Source organism: Cucurbita pepo, chromosome 1 (genome assembly GCF_057944985.1).
Source record: "Cucurbita pepo subsp. pepo isolate OVF chromosome 1, ASM5794498v1, whole genome shotgun sequence".
Lineage (NCBI taxonomy): Eukaryota > Viridiplantae > Streptophyta > Magnoliopsida > Cucurbitales > Cucurbitaceae > Cucurbita > Cucurbita pepo.
The window spans coordinates 14,651,196-14,673,166 of record NC_141798.1 but is presented as its reverse complement, the minus strand read 5'-3'; positions in this window follow the sequence as shown (position 1 = coordinate 14,673,166).

The following is a 21,971-nucleotide window of genomic DNA, read 5'->3' as shown; positions in this document are numbered from 1 at the left end:
ATAGGATTATTATTTAGAAAGAAAGTTAAGATGAGCTTAAACTTCTTAGGGAATGAGCAAGTAGTCTTAACTACTCCTAAAAGTATGTCTCCTAAGAGACATATAACCAGAAGATGTAGAATTCAAATGATGACTTCAAGGAAGAGGGCGCTAGAAGTAGGAATGACTCAAACTCAAGTTTAGGTTCCAGAAACAGAGACTCAGCAAGGGCCTACACCAAGTCAAAGAACGTCTCGAGGACAATCAACCATCACATTTACCTTGGTAGCGTTACAATCTTTAATGAGAATGACCCTAGAGATTCAAACAAGATAAATTGTTCAAGTTATCATTACTACCCAGGGTATGCAAACACCATGAAATTGCCCCAAGGTGTGGCTCAAAGACATAAAGACGACCTTCAAGTACATAAACTGTCTCTACACAACTTAAATACTCAAAAGAGATGCACTTTTTTTTTTTTTTTTTTTTTTTTTTTTTTTTTTTTTTTTTTTTTTTTTTTTTTTTGTAGAAGTAGGCCTCCAAAGTTGTACCCACTAAGAACAACATCGTTCCTGAATTCAGTTCAAGGAAGAATTCTTTGAAAGATTCTACCAGATGATGGCAATGTAAAAAAACCAAAAGGATTTCCTAGACCTCAAACAAGGGGAGAAGATCGTAGAAGAATACGACTTGAAATTCACAAAGCTATTGCGGTTCACTCCTGAGTTAGTAGACACGAAGAGTAAGAAGAACCTCTGCTCTATCATGGGCATAATGGAAGACATTCAAGCGACTACAACACTGCCCTGAAAGTTGCCACCCTGTTGGACATGCATTGGTGGTAAAACAAGAATAACAATGACGCCTCCACAGGACATAATAGATGCTTTAATAGGAACCAAAAGACTAGTCAATTACTGAATAAAAAGAATAACAATAAGAAGTAGGCCCAAAAGGACAAGCCTCAATGCTAGAAGTGTCATAACATCATGACGGTAGATGTCTAGTAGGGACCAACGTCTGTTTCAATTGTGGAAAAGGAGGTCATCGTATTGTTGAATGCCCACATCACAAGGATCAGGAAAATAAGCAAGCGGGCAAGACTCAAGAGAGAGAGTAGTCACAGAACAAGAATCAGAACCAATGGGGAAGAGGAGCACCGCCACAGACTTGAGCTGCCTCACATGCTACTAGAGAAGGAGGGTTGACGATCCTGACACAATAGTCATAGGTACCTTTCCCATCCTTGGCTACTTGGCTTAGGTACTATTTTGACTCAGGCTCTACCCTCTCTTTTATATTAGAACCTATGGTTTACGACCTTATTGACCTCTGAACCACTTGAAATTTTCATGACCATTAAACCATGTTAGGGCCCAAATCATGGTTTAAGTAAAAAATTACTATATTTTCCCTATTGACTAAGACTAAGAATTTTAAGAATTTAAGCACTTCCTTTGGTCATACTAACACGACCTCCTTACAAGATATCCTAATTACTCATGATATGAATAAAACTGAATAGGGTATGACATAAGTAAACCTAGGGCTATTGGTGAAATATGCACCAAAAGCATACCCTAGGACCATGCAAGACCATACGCTACATGTCGCACGCCTTAAAAATACTACACTTAAGTTTGTAAGTTACTATACTACTATATCCTAAGTGACCACAGCCTTCCATCAAGCAATGCGTTATGAGGCCCTAATTCCTCTTCTACGTGGGATACCCTGTGTCACAATCATGCTTGTTCAAGGTGTGTAGACAATGACCGTATGTCAGATGTCCCAGTCATGCTTGTTCAAGACGTGTTGTCCATAGTCGTGTGCATGTTCCAAACTCATTTTACTTGCTTTCATGTAAGATAGGATTTTTTTTTTTTTTTTTTTTATCTACGGCGGTGTATGACCGGTCACCAAAATCATGTCTACATTCGTAAGGGCTAAAATGCCCAAAAACGTACTACATGGGGATGTGACTAGTTGTCAATTCTTCCTACCCGGTTATATGATATCAAAGTTGTTATTATAGCCTACTAGCTTTTAGCTTATAACACTAATTTCTTTAAAATTATTTTCAATGTATTTTCTCGCTCATGTTTTATAAAACATTTCTCTCAAACGTGACATGAGGCTCAAGCATACATCGACGTTGTCTGCGAAGTCTAAGTTTCTCACGAATGACTTGTTCACTAGGTTAGAATAAGTGCTACACAATCATTGTTCTGCTCCCGCAAGAGTGTGATTGTGACAAGTGGAGTCAGAGCCAAGTCGGCTCCTTGGATCGTAGTACACAGACATGTTCGTTGCAGAACAACTGGGCAAGTCCTAGACTAACCGATTATTAAAAATCGGAGAGCAATTACACTACATCAATGAAGTTCCTTACAGAATAGGGCTTTTGAAATCTCACATGAATGAGTTTGCTGCCAAAGGAAATGAGATCAACGAGATGGCAGATCACCTTGAGGCAATGTCTATTCATGAATTAATGATTAGGGTCAAGGCCCTAGTAGACAAGGTCACAATTACTAGTGGCTTCAAGCGTAGGGATAGCTCGACAGACTCTATTGCCTAAATGGAGGAAGGCATCGAGGGCCTAGACAATGCCCAACAAGCAATCGTTCAGATGATCTCAGAAATGTCTGAGGATTTGTGAGCAACCCTTAGAGGTAGGGCTGAAGTGACGAATTTGAGCAACAGACTAAACTTTACCATGAGAGCGGTGGGGAACCAAACACCAGCTGAAGGTGTAGTCCAATTCAATAGCATAAAGGTCCTAAAGCCCTAGCCCCTTTGTGGAGTTAGCGATGCCAAGGCTCTAGAGAACATTATCTTTGACCTTGAACAATACTTTTGAGCCACAAATACTATGGAAAAAGAAGCGAAGGTCACGTTGGTAACAAAGCATCTAGTCGACGATGCAAAGTTACGGTGGAGATCCAAGTACATGGACATTCAAGATGGTTGATGTACTGTGGACACTTGGGAGAACTCAAAACAAGAACTCTGCTATCTGCTCTCCCCAGAGAATGTCGAGATAATCATAAGAAGGAAGTTAAGGGAGCTAAGGCATACTAGCCATATCTGAGACTATCTTAAGTGGTTTTCTGGACTTATGTTGGACATTCATGAAATGTTAGAGAAAGTCGAGGTTTTCAATTTTGTTGAGGGGTTATAGCCGTGGACGAAGACAAAGCTCTATGACCAAAGAGTTCAAGACTTTTCCATGGTCTATGCTTCAGTCAAATGACTTTTGGATCTCTGTATCGATCAACCCCAAGGAATAAGGTAAAACTAGGCATCATCAAGTGGTAAAACTAAAACTTATCAACCCAACTTTTATGGGGAAATGACAGACTCGAAAGTGGAGGAGGAGAACACGAGTTCTCCCAACAAAGAGGTAAAACTCTATGATGGAGACCTCAAAGCCAAACTAATCATAGGCAAAGCCAAGGTCCCTCGTCTTGCTTCGTATGCAATGGGACCCACTAAGAGTCCGAGTGCCTACAAAAGGCGGCACTCTATGCCTTCCAAACAAAATTTGGAATGATCTTAGAAGTTGAGTACGACATTGGAAGTTGAAACATAGCTAGTCGAAGACGTGGAAAATTCCCATATGGGAGCCCTCTTAGATAAAACTGAGTTTTTCCTTATTTAGATTCACACGGTTTCATTAGTTGATTGAATACCTCCGTTTGACCATTTGACAAACACGTCGAATTGATTACCAAAGTTTTAGATGACAATTTTGTGGGAAGTGACACAGATTTAGTTGCCACATCTCCAGCCATTTTTAGGATAAGTTATATTTAAATAAGTAAATCTGTTCGGAAGATTTCACAACCTGATTTTAAGCACAGTCAAAATTTCAGCAATTCTCTCCCTTGGATATTTTAGGCGTTTTATTTTCTTCCAACAACTTCCAGTCAACGATTTCCTCTCACCGAAAAGAAAAGGATTTCCCTGGCCCATTATCGAAAAACAACAAGCCCTGAAGTATTTATGTGCTCTCCAAAAGAGAATGGATGAGATAAAACACCAAGTAGAATAAGGTCTTATGTATGTTGAGGCAAAGGTCAACGACATCGGCAAAGAACACTATTGTCGATTCTAGAGCCACCTACAACTACATGACAGAGATCGAATCAAAACGCTTAAACATCTTATGGCATCAAGATACAGACAGGAAGAAAGTTGTCAATTAGCAATCCTACTTGTCTCAGGGGTTGCAAAGAGAACTCTGATCAAGATAGGGATTTAGACAAGATAAACTGATTTTGTGATTGTCAAGATGGATGACTACGACATCGTGTTAGGGATGGATTTCCTACTTGAACACAAAGTCATTTACATGCGTATAGTAAAATATTTAGTAGTAACGGAGTCCAACCCAAAAATCAGCAACCCTACTTGTCTCAGGGGTTGCAAAGAGAACTCTGATCAAGATAGGGATTTAGACGAGATTTTGTGATTGTCAAGATGGATGACTACGACATCGTGTTAGGGATGGATTTCCTACTTAAACACAAAGTCATTTACATGCGTATAGTAAAATATTTAGTAGTAACGGAGTCCAACCCAAAAATCATACCCATCAACCAAAAAGGGAAATATGTGTAAAAAATATCACGGATCAATCAAAGTTATCCATAAGGTCGAGAAGACATCAGTAATTTGATATGTTACTATCCCATCCAAGAAGACAATAAGCACAAAGAGGTGGCACAGAGACGTCAACCAGTTTTCTTGCTTCGGTGCATTTCTTCTTCCTTGAACCTAAAGACCTATGCGTTGTTAGAACGATGTTCTAACCAATTGAACTAACCAACTCGGCTTTGATAAACTTGGCTTCTTCACAATGATATACTACCAATAGATTAATTTGGCTCGAATACCACTTGATGTCTTTTGAATCGTCGTGAGAGGAAATCGTTTGACGGAGGAGAAACAGCCTAAGAAAATTTGTTGGAAGAAAAAAAAAGCTCAACAAAATATCAGAAATGGGAAGAGAACGAATGTTTTGGAATTTGATTTTGCTGACAAAACACAGTTCTTACACCGTTCTTTGTTTCTCACTAAATTGATATATTTAAATGACAATTCTATGACCCAAGGCCAACTAAAGTGCACGGCTCCCCGTAAACATGGCCAAATGACCGGCTAAAAATAGGGTAATCTTTGTGTCTAGTGTGGAAAAGAAAAGATTCAACTAACTAATTAGTAAAAAAGTGAAAAAAAAAACGGCAGATTTTATCTAACACACTCTACCTCGTAGTGCCAATAGTTTCCACAAGAGTAGCACTTAAACATACTCTTGTCCTTCCAAGGGTCGACATTGTCATGAGTTTATGAAGTACTGTCACGACCTCTTCTGCCACCATGTCCGCGACCATGTTCACGACCTCTACTTTCGTTGTTATGGTTGCAACATCCCTTCATACCTGAAAAAGAAATTCAAGTGCATCATTATTTTTCGTTCGTGTGAGCCACTCCTCATGTGTGAGTAAGAGGTATTTTTCCTTCTCTTTGTCTAAATAGCCACAAAGTCTCTCCTCATGGACCTTAAGATGATCAGAGGTCTTTCCAACGACATGTTCTTGAGGTCACCAAACTGCTCGATAGAGGTAATAATCTCCATGAATCTTTGAGGAACAGCTCGAAGGAACTCTAGATGACGAAGATCTCCTCCACCTTATCGCCTAATAAACAGATGTCGTTGACGATCGTCATCAAGTTCATGGCAAATTCGTCTATTGACTCACCGTCCCTCATGCAGATAACCTCGAACTCACTTTTTGAGGTTTGTACCTTTGCTTCCTTGACACGTTCCACACTCACATGCATTATTTGTAGTGTAATAGCCAAATAATAATAATAATAATAATAATTATTATTATTATTATTATTATATATATAAAAAATATAGGCCAAAATAATAATAATAATAATAATCAATAAATAATAAATAATTAATAAAAAGGATTACTTAAAAAAAATAAAAAAATAAAAAAATAAAAAACTACCCTCCTCTCCACTAACCTCTCATCCCAACCCCATCTCTCTCCTCAACCCACGGCATAATATCACAGTTCGTCCAAAAATAAAAGAAAAAATGTCAGATTTGAGAAAAAATAAAATGACTTTCAACCGACATAATGATGCAGATTTAATTGGGGAGAGATTTTTGAATCCTATCTCAGATTTCCTTTTCTTTTATAGTCATGGTTATAAGAAATTAATTTAGAATCAGATCTTCTTTCGTTTGTCCAATATTTTATATGTAATAATCATATCTCATTTTCCGGTATCAAATTAATTAGATTTTTGTTGGCAGTCCTATAAATCTTTAAGATGACAAACAATCTATTAAAATTGGCCAATAATATCTCTTATAAAATAAATAATATATGTTTAGAGATTGAAAATCTATTTACACAATCAGAGAGGATGAGGGAAGATTAAGGAAAGATTTTGTTCAGAAGTGAGGAGGGAAGATTGAGGAGATTTTTGTTGGCAGTCCTATAAATCTGGCATTCCTATAAATCTTTAAGATGGCAAACAATCTATTAAAATTGACCAATAATATCTCTTATAAAATAAATACGGAGGAAAGTAATATATGTTTAGAGAATGAAAATCTATTTAAACAATCAGATTGGAGGGAAGATTAAGGAAAGATTTTGTTCAGAAGTGAGGAGGGAAGATTGAGGAAAGATTTGGTCAACATAATTTAAAAATATCATAGGACAAAAAACTCCATAGATTTGGTGAACAGAATTTAAAAATAAAATCGGAAATCAGACCACAAGAAACTCCATTCAATTTTGTCTAATAACAATATATTCTCGTACTAATATAAAAGAAGATATTCAGTGAAAATAGCATTATATCTATCTATATATATATATAACATTTCAAGACTTTTAACCGTGACCAAGGTAAATTAGATAAATAATTTTATTGAGTTCAAACTTGAAGCTATGTCATGGGCTCACATAGGTTGACTTTGATTTCAAAGGACGGAATCGAACTTTCATTAAAGATATATTCGTGACAACAACTTAAGCTAACCAAGTAAGTGACCTTACTATCGGGATATATTTGATGTTAACACGTGCCCGTGGTTCTGCATGTGTGATATATATTGATATGTGTGGATTATTTGTGAATCGATATGTTTATGATATGTTATATATATGTTATGATATGTGAATTGTGTGATAATAATTACGATACGATGTGTTCAATGATATGTTTGAGATAGGATACGAGAAGGATGCTCAAAACGATATGTAACGATAGGAGTAATATACGTTCATGAAACGTTAAAGTTAGGTTACATATTGAAGTGCTATAGATACGTTCATGAAACGTTAAAGTTAGGATACGAGAAGGATGCTCAAAACGATATGTAACGATAGGAGTAACATACGTTCATGAAACGTTAAAGTTAGGTTACATATTGAAGTGCTATAGATATGAGAGAATGATAAAAGAATACGGTTAGGTTATGGATAGAAAGGGATAGGTTTGTGATAGATTGATAGAACGATAACGTTAAGATACGTTCCTGTGATGATATGACTAAGGTACGTTCATGTAACAATATGACTAAGATACGATAAGAACGTTAAGGCTATGATAAGTTAGGGAATGATATAACCACGAAGTGTCTACGACATAATATGATTATGATTCGACATGTGAATGACGGATATATATATGTTGTCATATGATATGAAATATGTTATGGTACGAGATATGTGATAAATTGACATGTTTATGATATGATACATTGTGATGCAATATGTTATGGTATGATATGTATATGATGAAATGTTATGCTAAAAGCATAGAACGTTATGTTATGTCTCTTAAATTGTGTGTATACAGCATGATATGAATGACATGAAATCACGATAAATGACATGAAATATAATCCCGTTAGTATATGTATGATATGAGAACTGAAGAATGAGAAACGATATGATATGAATGATGTGCGATATGTGAAATGATATGAAAAACGATATGAAATGTACAGAACGCTAGCGGGGTTGTATTAAATGATAATGAAAATGGAAAAATGTTGGGACCTCATGCATTGGGGGATACCTCTATTCAATCACGAGGGTACGGACGTGTACATCCATTAGGCAGGCGAAGTATCGTTATGTTTTACCTAATGCTATTGTGACGGTTACTAATTCTAATGGGTGTTCGGCAAAAGTTGAGCTACTAGAGAAGGCTCACCGACAGGAAAAGGGGCCCAGCAGTGTGCGAACTGTCTGGTGAGCCCATACTCGCACGTATGGGTTGTGTGTAGAGTATATGGTACACATTGAAGCTTCCCATTAGAATAGTGCCATAGAAAAATAGACTGATATGATAGGTCCCGTCATTGCATTCACATGTTCTTGCATTTAACCCCAATAGTGGGGTCACTTATGAGTATTTCTTAAAATATTCAAGTCATGTGCTACCTCTATTTCAAGTTAAGGCAACGCATTCCTGTACAGCTGACGACGGCATCGCAACTCGAGACCATAACACATGCATAGGGTAGTCGTATTATTTTTTTAGACTTAGGCTAGAATAGAATATTTTTTATTTAAACGTTTATTTATTTTATTTAGTCTTTTATTGTGTCGTTTTAAATGTGTTTTCAAAACACACAAGTCCATGGCTGTGTTTTAAGCTGAAGTTTATGTTTTATGAAAGTTTAAATGAAGTATTTCCGCATTCATGTTTATGATATGTATACAGTAGTGACCTTAAATTAAGTAGAAAATTTTGGGTCGTTATATGTAGCGTCTCCAATGCTGCTTTTTTCGAGTCCTTCTCTACCAGCATGAAAAGAACGTCCTGCGGGACTGCTTGATAGATAGCGGCAAGAGTCATCATGTTCTTACACTCCTCAATGTCACCATGCTTGATGATGTCCCACACTCCTTGTGCCTATAAGTTAACACACATCTTTATCTGCCATGCTGCGTAGTTACTCTTCATGAGTAACGGGTAATAAAGCGTTACACTCCCCTCATTTCCACTCTTTATCGTTGTCATATTTCCTCCGATGACTTTATGTGATGACAGTATTTGTTTTAGCATCCTAGATTTGATACCAAATGTTTGATATGACCTAGAATCAAAATATATCGAAACAAATGAATTAAAGAGAAAGAACAACTTGAGGGGGAGAGATCATTTAAATAGAAAAACCTTGCACTTATGCTTTTCAATTCTCTTTTGTTATTGTCAACAAAGCATGCATCTAATGAGTATTTACCGTACAGAAAACATTAACAAGTTTCCTAAACTTTCTGGTCAAGTTAAAAACCACTTACAATCTTCTTAATTAAGTCACTAAACTTTGTCCACAATTTTGCAACTCCCAACAATTCTCCTAAAGTTGTTCCATATATTACTAACTTCTTTTACTAAGTTAAGTTTATTGGCTCACATTTCATTTATGGGGAGGGGGATTCAAAGGCCACCTTAGAGTAGCTTCACCGTATATCATGAGTAAAGTTAGACTATATTTGTTAAGTCCCTCTATATTTTAGAAGTTACAATACTCTAGCTTAAGGACATTATTAAGAGCTTAAAAGTATATTACTTATTGAGTCTTTGTACTCATTCATGTTTTCCTTGTTTTTTAGGTAATAAGAAGTTGGTTAGGGATGAGGGCAGACTTTGAAGCGAGAGCTATAGATTAACCACACAACCTCCAACTTTATTTTTAAAAAAATATTTTTGAGTCCATTCCATACTTTGTGGCTAAAAACTCTATTTTAATATAATGTAAATACATATCCTATAGCAGGGAACACATGAAACCGGATGCATATATCAAAACTCAGACTAGCTTGCAGGGAACGTATGAAACCCTTAATGCAGATATTTAGACTGTGTTGTAGGGAACTTCCAAAGCCCTTAGTATAAGCATGCAGATTGTGTCGTTAGGAGCAGGGTATATATGAATCATTGGACATAGGTTAAGTCACAAGGAACACATGAAACCTCCTATACAGGTTAATATCGAACTGTTTATCAATCATAGGACCTCATAGGACCTCATAGGTCTTCTAGAAGAATGTTTAAGGGCAAGAAACAAGAACATGCAATCTAGAACCAAAATCCAAAAAAATAAGAACTTAAAAGAGATCAAAACCTTAGAACCAAGGTCTTTAAGACAAAACTAAGAACTAAAGAACTTAGGAAGAAAAGAGTTTGTTACCCTAACACTCACCATAGACACGATTAATAACCTACAAGTAGGTTACTTACAGAATCTTATATTTACTCTATGTATAATTTTTTATAATTGGGAGGTGGGCACTACTGCCTCCAAAATTGTTTTAATATTGTAAATATTTTTGTGACACTGAAAACATATAAACTCAAATACATATGTACATTATGTTTTAAATCTTTTTTGTTTCATTTTTTTCATTAAAAAAAATTTGTTTCCAACCCCATTTTTAAGTTGTGATCCATGCTGGAGGAATCCTAAAAGATTATGTCGTGATAAATTGGTATTAGAACAAAGGTTTTCCTATATTTGGGCTTGAGAGACGCCCCCATCGTGACCAAATAAGTATGCCTCTAAAACTTTAATTCTGAGTATAAGTTTAAGTGTGTCTACAGTTTTAAGTTTAAGTATACCTTAAAGTTTTATAAGCTACAGTTGCATGATTAGGGTTACTAATTTAGTTAAAGACCCATAATGATGTACCTAGTGACTAAGAACAAGGAATAATCCTAAAAGTTGTGATAGATCATGGCACCAAGAGGAAGAAATAAAACCAAAAGAATCCCCAAGACACGGTGGTGAAGGACAAACCTCCAAGAACTTAGTCTAGTATCCCATATAGGAGTCATAATGGATGTCACGGGAACCTATGACATAAGGATAAGAATGACTCAGCTTGTAGGACAAGTGCAAGGCCATAACACCACGAGAATCACACACTTGCTTTGGCACTTTCAAATGATTTCTTTGAATATAACTTCTCGAGACTTTATTTTTTGTTTTGTTTTTCTAAAATGCTTCAGGTTAATGGAAATAGTTTTTCTTACTTATAAATCTATGATCTTCTCCCTAACTAATTAATTAGGGAAGGTGGAAATGCTCCCCATGTTTTGTTAAGTAGACCTGTCAAATGTTTTAAAAATAGAAAATAAAAAATAGTTATGAAGTAAACATATTTGGTTAATGAGTGAGGGCAATAGAGATGCCACCGACAGGCACCTGAAAATAAAGTTAAAAAACACAAAGCCCTATCCCGATCTAAAACCTCCAACAAGGGGTATCAGCTTTCAATACAGTACAGCAACCAATACGTTAGGAAAAGGTATCATTTTTAAGCAGAAGATGAAGACATGTGCATGTGCACCCAAACATTGCATATCCACTTGACACTTGCTGTTGTTGGCTGTTTAATTGCTCCGTTTCATACAGAGCCGAAATGCTAGTGGGTTGATTCTCTTGAAGCTTAAGTTCTTTGAAAATTTTGGGAACCTACCATAGAATAACTCAACGTGCTTCATTCAAGATTTAGCACTACACACTAGACCTTTAATTATCCTTAATTTGGATTGCCTCTCAAACTTCATGAGGATGAATCTTAGTTCCATTGGTTATAAATATCTAGGCCCTAAATATTACTTAGAATTACTCTTCATATTTTCTTAGGAAGAGATTTTGGCTTTCTTAGCTTTAATTTTTCTATGGGTTTCCTATATTTTTTTTCTTAGAATAACTCATCATGCATGGATTCAAGTAGAGTTATGAACACCTTTAGACCTAAATGGACGGTAGAAACATGTTAAGGTTGATGCCAAAATTTTATAAACGGGTGTTAGGAAGAGACTTAGGACTTCATAGGTAGTTGCCAAAGTGACTACTTTCATAGAGCGTAGAAATAGGTAAAGGTTTACGCCCCAATTCTGTAAATCAGTTTTGGGAAGAGACTTGGAACTATTTTAAGGGAAGAGACTTGGAACTACTTTAAGTAGTTGACTCATGATATAATTGTCCTCGGTGGATGTGGTAACGATTCGAAACCTCAACAGGGTTTGCAAGTATAAGAGAACCATTTGGACCATCGAGACTGACTCAAAAACTCAGATAGTCGTAGGATTAGGCCTAAACTTCATAGAGATCAGAGAAAATCCTATGGTACCTTTCTAGGAATTGAATACGACGAGAGTCAAATAGGCTACATATTGAGTATTTTTATATTTACTCATTTCTTTCAAGTGATTGCTCACCATTGGTGAAGGTGGAGAGTGCTCGGGAGTTACATAATTACTAAGGAGGTCATCTCAAAGCGTCAGTCTTCCTTACATAGTTTGAGTCTTATTTGAACTTGTAAACCAATCTCATTCTCTGTTTACCATCAAACTTGAATAATGTCTGTTTTTATTAGATTTCAATTTGTCCTTTAATTATGGTTTGTTTTAGTTTAGATGGGCAAACAACTTTGTATTTTTTTTTTTCTTTTGTCACCATCCGAGATTCGAATAATAGCGTACAAGTAGACTGGTTACTGAGTATTTTTATACTCACTCTTTTCTTTATTCTTTTTAGGTAACCACTAACCATGATTGAGGTGGAAGAGGTTTAGGAGCTACATGATCACAGAAGAGGTCGTCCCGAGGCATTAGTCTTGTGTGCATAGTTCGAGTCTTTTTTGCATTTTGTTGAACTTGTATACCAATCACATTCTCCATTTACCATTAAACTTGAATAATGTCAGTTAGTGTTAGATTTCAATTATCTTTTTATTATGGCTTGTTTTGTTTTAAATTTCACATCAATTTTACCATTTCTTATCCATATTTCTTTTTTTTTTTTTTTTTTTGCTGCTGCTGCTACGGTCTGAAAATCATAGTCTCGAAATTCGGATGGTGAGAACTATATTCATATGGACACTAAAAATAAGGTAACCTTGGAACAAAACTCTCTTTTAGTTAAGACATAAGCTGAGTTCTTAATACTGAAAAGTTTAAGAATTAGTGAATTAACAAGTAATTTTTCCTTACAGTTAGTAGACATACATTCGAAACTTGTGATTTTGAAGAATTTGAAACTTATTAGTATTCGTTGGCATTGAACTTTCATAGACATGTGTTCAAGTTAGTATTCGTTAGTTGTCGTGTTCTTTCTGAATCAATTTGTAGATTCAGCTATATTCTTTATCTAATCTTGCATGGACGAGTTGGTGCTTAATTCCAACGGCGTACATGAGTTCTCATGAGATCAACACTATTTATCATTTACTACCTTCGATTGTCTATGTGTATGCATGTGTAATGAGCTTACACAACAACTATAAGAATATCCATGGAGGCTGAGGTCAATCTCTCTAGAAACCAAGGTGCAACGGTCAATCAAGGTGGACAAAGAGGTTGATCATGATCATGAAGGGTCTGTGTGAGGAAACCAGATATTTGAAAGATTTCACGGTAACAGAAAACTTAGTGACATCGATAAAAATCATATTTTAATGTATGAGATTCTGGAGGCGGTCCATGAATATTAATAAGAAATAGATCACTTGGTTTCCGTTCAAAGAATCTTTCTATAAAAAATATTGTCCCTATTTTATATTTGTCAAATTAACATAAATTATAGAACAATTTATAATTATAAAACATCAAGATCCAAACAGTCAAAGTAGTCAACTTGTTATCAACAAGTTATATTAATTATTTTTCCAACATATTTTAAGTTTTATTCACAATCGGCCATTCTTCAGTTTTCGACCTAACCATTACATTGGCTTCTAGTCTCATCTACTAGGACCTCTCTACTGATATTAAGATGCTTTAGCTTTAGCTTTATCTATTGGTGTTGTTTATCCTTCCTACAAATTTTAGACTCATATGTGAGACTTGCTCTCAGTCTAGTATGATCCTATCTACTAAACTCTCTAGTGACCTGAAATAGCACATATCTAAACGGACAGAGAAACTCATTATCCCTAACTTAGCACAGAAGACATCAGTTAGGGGTTTCATGAGGATTATTAGACTAAGAATACTCATACACATCTCATATCATTACAAGCTCATAAGCATAAACTAAAGTCATATATCAAAATTACTCATCTTGAATTTCTTGCATGCTCACATCTTAGGCATGCATTCACAATTATTAATATTTAATTCATGCATTATCATTCCTTTAACAATTTTACTCTTAATCACATGGTTAACGTGATTTACTCGCATATAAAAAGTTATAACTTATAGAGCTTCGTTTACCTAGTTACATGGATTCCTAACCCCTTATCTTTAGTAATTTGCTCTTAATTTTGTGATGAACCTATATTTAGTAAATTCCATGGTTAGTATAGACCAACATTGACAGAACAGGATAAAAAGAGTCCAACAGAATGACCCGGAGCTTGACACGTGGTTGCACATGCCCACACGCGACTGTCCGCGTGCCTACTTGTCTGGAGTTCCACGGCTACTCGCGGTTTTACACAAATGTGAGGTGTCACAACCTAACTGAGAGAAAATAGGTTGTGATTCTAACACACAAGACAGACAAGTGGCATCCATCTTGCCACGTAAGGGCCAAGATTGAGAAGTACCATGATGCAACTAAGGAGGACAGTACATTATCTAACACACCAAGAATGTAAATTCAAGCTAAGATTGAGAAGTACCATATGCAAGGTTCGAGAAAACAAGGCGACACATGTGTCGAAGATAAGCTCGAAGAGGGTTGAGTAGGGCCTCAAGCCATAACCTCAAAAGTTGAGATTTCAATATGAGTTTCGACATGTGGCTCTAGAGTTAAGTCCGTCTATATAAAAGATGAAAACTCACTAAATTTGATGTCAATCAGATACTCGACGGATGATGCACTGGGTCGTATGTCTGCTCGCCAAAATGATGTCTACTTGAGAAAGATTGGAAATGCCTCAAAATGTACTATAAGGGGGGAGTCATGGTGTCAGATCTCCATCACCCCTGGGACCTGAGGCCTAAGTGAACTACCCTGTGTCACAACGTGGGCAAGTGTCATGAGACGAGCATCTCAAGTGTCTTCCTAAGGAAAGGGTCTTTCAAGGGGGCAGTCCCAGATGACACGGGTGTGCCGATTTGCGCCCCAGCCCATGAATTATGCATCCACTATCCGAAACGGAAGAGTCCAATGCCTGATGAGAATTTGGATGGATGGATGTTTGAGATGTCCATATTAGATGATTGACATATGGGTCTGTTCCTAACGAATGTGTCCGAGAAAGCCAAGATGGTCGAGCTATCCTAAGATAGGTTCAGGGAAGGTAATAGAGTATAAGATTCAGTCGCTTCTCTTTTATTTAATTCGTTTACAGTTCAAGAATAAATAGGTGAAGGTTGAACTATTTCTTTTCTTTCATTTGGTCTCGCTACTTCTCTTCTCGAGCGATCGTGTTTTTCACACGATTAACAAGGTTAGAGGTTTCGAACTCTAATCCTGGTTATGACCTCTTTTCCTCTAATTTAACTCCACATACGTGCTTCCCTTGTTCCTATGATTCTTAAACACTCTCCATTCACATAAAATTTTATTACCACTTGGTCTAAATAATGTTAAGCCTTTATTTCTTCGTTTTCCAAATCACTTTGGTCCACATAATGTTAAGCCAAACCTCCTCCTAAACTCTAGGACTGTTTAAGACAATTCCCACCACGTGGCTTCCTTCTTTTCCTTTTCTTCCTCACGACAGCAGCGTGTCTCCCCTTGTTTGTTTTTTTATGTGTGTATATAACAATATTAATAATTACTATTAATTTCTTATTTCTTATTTATTTGTTATTATTGTTATTTTTTATTATTACATAATATAACTCAATAAACTTATCTGTATACTCTCGTCCCATCGAATTTCTAGTAGGTTTCTAGAGGCTTTTCTCTAGGTTTAAGGAAGTTTTAGCCTAGTCTCTACTTCTATTTTAGCATTTAAGGTGTCTCAAAGTTTCGAACAAGTCTCTAATCTGAATCTTACCTGTAAGAGTCAAAGTCCACCGCTAGTAGATATTGGCCTCTTTGGGTTTTTCATTCAAGGACTTCCCCTCATGGTTTTAAAACACGTCTGTTAGGGAGAGGTTTCTACACACTTATAAGGAATGTTTTGTTCTCCTCCCCAACCAATGTGTTGTCCTCTTTAGGCTTTCCCTTCAAGGGCTTCACCTCAAGGTCTTAGAACATATTTGCTAGAGAGAGGTTTCCACACCATTATAAGAAATGCATCGTTCCTCATGTGAACAAATGTGGGATCCTCACATTACCCCTAGAGGTCTCTACAGGTTTTTCAACCATTCTATCATTTGACTAAGGTATCTTGCTTTGCTTACATAAATGACTGATGACCTGGGTTGAAGCGTCAGTGTAGCATTTACCACGTGAAGGTGGCCTGTTGAGAAGTTAGCTAAAGTGTAGCGCCAACACGAGACTGAGTTACAAGCTTCTACACCTTTCTTCTGAAAAGGGTTGTGGCCATGACGAGGGAATGTTGTGGTACACAATGTTGGAAAATAAACTTAAATGATTTTTTTTTTTTTTTTAATTCAGTCAAAAGGGCATAATTATCTCAAGAAATGAGAGCTAATGGGTGAGAAAATTACTGAAAGGAGAGCAAATGGGTGAGAAAATTATGGGTAGTTAAAGGTATATTTTTATTGGATATGATGAGAAGACAAAAGTATACAAACTATTTGACCCGATCAGCAAGATGGTGATAGTGAGTCGTGATGTGCGAGTAAATGAAGCAAGCGAATTAGACTGGAACAATTCGATGGAAGTCAATATCGAAGTTGGAGAATCATCAATCGCTGCACCAACAAGTGCACCAACAGACTCAGAAATTTCCGATGATGAAGATGAACCACAACAACCCAAAATGCGAAGTTTGCGAGATTTATAAGACTCAACAGATGAGGTACACCTTGTATGTCTTCTGGCAGATGCTGAAAATATCAGATTTGAAGAGGCGGTGCGAGATACAAAGTGGCAAACTGCCATGGATGAAGAGAAAAAAAAAAAAAAACAGAGAGGAAATAGAGAGAGCAAGAGAAAGCAAATTCAATTTTTGTATAGTGTGTAATAGAGAAAACGTATTTGAGAATTTCTCTGTCTCTTTGTCTCTCCCTTTCGACACCCCCTTTAAAGTTTCGTGAGAGTTATCTAAACGAGTTAATTCAAAGCGAGCATTTTTTTCTCTCAAGTTGGTATCGGAGCGGCTTTATTTTTCTACAAATTGGTATCACATCAATTTAATTTCAACACACAAGCTCACATTTCTACTGTAAAGGGATGTGGTCATGAGAGAGAATTTCATGATGCAAATCTTTGTGTGGCTCAGAGAATACGACAATTGAGGACCTTTGGGCCATGATGGCCACGTTTGCAGCGCATTCCCCCTATCTTATGAGAGGAGTGTCGATGCTAGCTTTTGCCATGGTTTGTTTGGTGAGTCCTGTTAGGATCGCACAACAACGCACACGCTCGATCTAGATGAACACAAAGAATGGGATAGTGAAAATTACAAGGAGAACTCTGGCTAAAAGGATTTTTCTTTTTTATTGATGACTTCAGGTATGTACAACAAGAGAGAGTACAGAGAATAGAAAGTACATTTTCAAAGCTCTACCGGACGAGATATATATATGGTTTAGTTTACTATATATAGCTTTACCAGATTTAGCCATCTACTATATATAGCTATTTACCATATATAGCTTTACCGGATATAGCTTTACCATATATAGCTCTACTATATATAACTTTACCAAATATAGATTTATCGGATATAACCCCTGGCCAAGCTATAAATAAGGAGCAGGCTCCATAACCTAACAATTCTCCCACTTGGAGACTGATCCAGTCAACCAAGAATTTCATTCTCAAATGATCACTGCACCATACCAATTAAGGCTTTGCATAACCTTAATTTTCCAACATCAACACATTTTGTCAACATGTCTGCTGGATTCTTTGCGCCCTCTATCTTCTCCAAACACATATCGCCTTCTTCCACTAACCTGCAAGTGAAGTGGTATCGTCTTCTAATGTGTTTTGTCCTTGAATGATAGACTGGGTTTTTCACCAACTGTATGGCACTCTGACTATTTGTATAAAGGATCTTCTTGCACTGCTTCCTACCTAATTCTTCTAGATAGTCTGTCATCCATATCATCTCCTTTCCAGCTTCAACTATTGCCACGTACTCTGCTTCAGTAGATGAAAGAGCAACGCATTTCTGAAGCTTGGACATCCAACTCACTGCTGTTCCATCTATAGTGTAGATATATCCAGATGTGCTCTTGCTAGAGTCTACATCTTCACTCAGATCAGCATCCACAAAACCTTGCAAAACTACTTTACCATTGCCATAACAAAGTGAAGTATTGGATGTACCTCTCAGATATCTCAGAAGCCACTTCACAGCTTCCCAATGTTCTTTCCCTCGATTTGTCATGTACTTGCTAACAACTCCCACTGCATGTGTTATGTCAGGTCTAGTGCAGACCATAGCATACATCAAACTCTCAACTGCAGAAGCGTACGGAACTGATGCCATGTGCTCACGTTCCTCAACTGTCTTGGGGGATTGCCCCTTTGACAGTTTAATATGATTTGCCAAGGGCGTAGTCCTGGGTTTAGCATCATTCATCTTGAATTTGGACAACACATTCTCAATGTACTGCTCTTGGGATAGATTTAATGTGCCAGCAGATCTATCTCGAGAAATCCTCATCCCAAGAATCTGCTTCACTGCGCCCAAATCTTTCATCTCAAATACTAAAGACAAGCTTGCCTTCAAGTGGTTTATCTCCCTCATACTTGATCCAGCAATTAGTATATCATCCACATACAGAAGTAGAAACACATAAGAATCAGTGTATTCTTTGAGGTAGCAACACTGATCATTTTCACTCCTGTGGAAACGCTCTGAAGGAGTCAAAGTTCTTGTACCATTGTCTCGGTGCTTGTTTCAGTCCATACAAGCTCTTATTGAGCTTACACACCATGTGCTCCTTACCTGGAGCTGCAAACCCTTCTGGTTGTTGCATATAGATCTCCTCATCTAGATCTCCATGTAAAAACGCCGTTTTTACATACATTTGCTCAAGGTGCAAATTCTCCGATGCAACAATACTCAGCAGAATTTGGATAGTAGTTAATTTCACAACTAGAGAGAAGATCTCAGCATAATCAATGCCTTTTCTTTGTGAATATTCTTTAACTACTAACCGAGCTTTAAACCTCCTTCTGCCATGTGGTTCAACCTTGATTTTGAACACCCATTTGTTCAACAGAGCTCTCCTTCGTGTAGGCAACTCAGTCAGCACCCACGTATTATTCCTTTCAAGTGAGCTCATTGTTACGGTCCTATATTCTTGACCGTGTGGCGTCGTGATCTATACACGCTCACGACTGACCTTAAGGGGAATTAAGCCCCATATATATTTTTTGCCCCGGCTTTGTGGCTTCGTCGGACCTTAGGCGAGGTTTGTCTTCGCCAAACGAACAGCGCTTGTGCGGAATCCAAGCTTGTCCAACCACACACACCGCCTGTGCGTGTATGTTCAATCGTCTGCGACACATCCGACTTGCCTCTACGCTAGGCCAACTCATTCGGCTCGACCTTGCCTCTATTCGGGCCAAGGTCTCTTAATACAACGTCGCATCTCGTCTTACCATCTCGATCCCCATCGACGGGGTCCATATGTCTTGACGCCATCCCGAGTCTCGGGATGTCGTCGGCCATCATAACTCGTTCGGTCGTGTCATCGAGAATGGGCCCGCGTGTCGTTCATCTCATCGGGGCTTCCCAAACATCCATCCATCCAGGTTCTATCGAGGCATAGGCCCTCCCGTGCCCATGCCGAGTCATTTACGGATACCATACCGGATAGCGGGTGTATGTAGCAACCTCCAACACGCAGGCTAGGGCGCAATACCGGCACACCCGTGCCGTCCGGTACTGTCCTTCAAAAACCCATTTCAAAGGAAGTCGCCTGAGACACTCGTCTCGGCATGCTCGCCCACACTGTGATACACGTATGTGCCACAGGGTAGCTCACTTAGGCCACAGGGCCCAGGGGTGGTGGAGAGCTAACACCATGGTACCCCCTATAGTACATTTTGAGCCATTTTCATTCTACCAGGAGTAGACATGATTTTCGTGAGGTGTCATACGGTGTCGTGCATTGTCCGTCCAATGTCCGATTGACACCAAACTTGGCGAGCATTCATATTTCATATGGACGGACTTAACTCCCAAACCGCATGACCAAATTCCTTCCAAAATCTCGACTTTTGAGGTTAAGGCCCGGGGCCCTACCCGGCCCTTCAACAAGCCTATCTTGTCCTTCATGTCTATGCTGATGTCTCTGTTATGCTTGTGTCTCAACATGTCTTCAATGCCCACTTTGCGTGGTGGTGTGTTGGATGATTCATCGTCCTCCTCGATCGCATCATGGCATTCTTCTACGTTGGCCCGCATATGGCTGGATGGGCGTCTCTTGAGGGACGCCCCTTTGCTTGTCATGGCGTGGGGGTCACAACCTACTCTCTTCATAGTAAGGTTGTGACATTCTCCCCCACTTAACTTAGTCATCGTCCTCGATGACTTACTCGGGTCACAATCATATTGCAGATTGTGACATTCTCCCCTACTTAATCTAGTCATTGTCCTCGATGACTTTCTCGGGCGCGTTCGCCCCTCCTATTGTGAAATTCTCCCCCACTCAATCTCGGTATCGTCCCGATGACGATCCGACTCTTTGTCTGTTGGCGACTTGACTCGCTGGATTTGGTTGTGCTTCAGAAAAGTCTTCTATTGTTGAGCACCTGACGATCTTTTGTCATAATGCTCTCCCTACTGACGTCTTATGCCAACTTGGGACAAGTTCGAGTGGATGCTTCTGACTTCTCTTTTGTCAGGTGGCACCACGTTCTGACTCTTGACTTGGCCAGTTGTTGGGTGAACTTGTCCTCACTTAGGCTTGTTCCTTTATCTACGGCTATCCCCATTCGGACCTATTTCTGTTGTTCGCCCATCTTGGACTCGACCATCGAGACTCGCAACGTAGACGTGACTCTTCAGCGTTTGCCATAGTTGTGGGTGAGGCTAACTCTCTTTGCAGACACTCACCAGACAAGTATGGACTTCAGAGGGCACTTTTGCCCTATTTTGGCCAACTTGGCCCCAGTGTGTGTATCCTCTGTGGATCACATAAACTAGTGCACCCCTCGGGGTGGGGCTCGCAAGCCCAACCACGACACTCTTTGGTCGCGACCACTTCTCCTTTGAACTAGTGCACCCCCCCCCCCCCCGGGGTGGGGCTCGCAAGCCCAGCCGCCACACTCTTTGGTCGCGACCACTTCTCCTGTGAATTAGTTCACCCCTTGGGGTGGGGCTCGCAAGCCCGGCCGCAACACTCTTTGGTTGCGACCACTTCTCTTATTGAGCAAAGTCAACTCTTTGACAGTCTCTTCAGTTGTTGGTGCTAACTTTCGGCCAACTCTTTGTATTTTGTCACTTTCGTGTGACTACTATTGTGCTTGAACTTCCAGCTTGTTGCTCACTTCTCGAGCGGATACTGGTCTTGACATCGGTTGGTGGAGTCATCCACCCTAGGCACAAGGTGGTGGCTCAAGGAATACACGTGTGCTCGTATGTCCGAGCACCTTTACGGGGTGAGAGACTTATTGATGTTGCTCTCCCCCGCTCTAACTCAGCTGCCTCTTTGCAGCAAGGTCGTCCCCCCATAAGGACTAACATTGTATGCGGCTTTTGCACTCGGCCGACGCTTGTCTTTTCTCGACTCTCAGCTTCTCTGCTTGCAACCACTAACACTATTCCTCTAATGTGAATGGTTCTTTGGAAGGCACCGTCATGGTGCTTTCTGTTTCGTCTGCCTTGTCTTACTTCGGAACTGCAAGCTCTCGTCAGGTGAGCTTAGTTTTG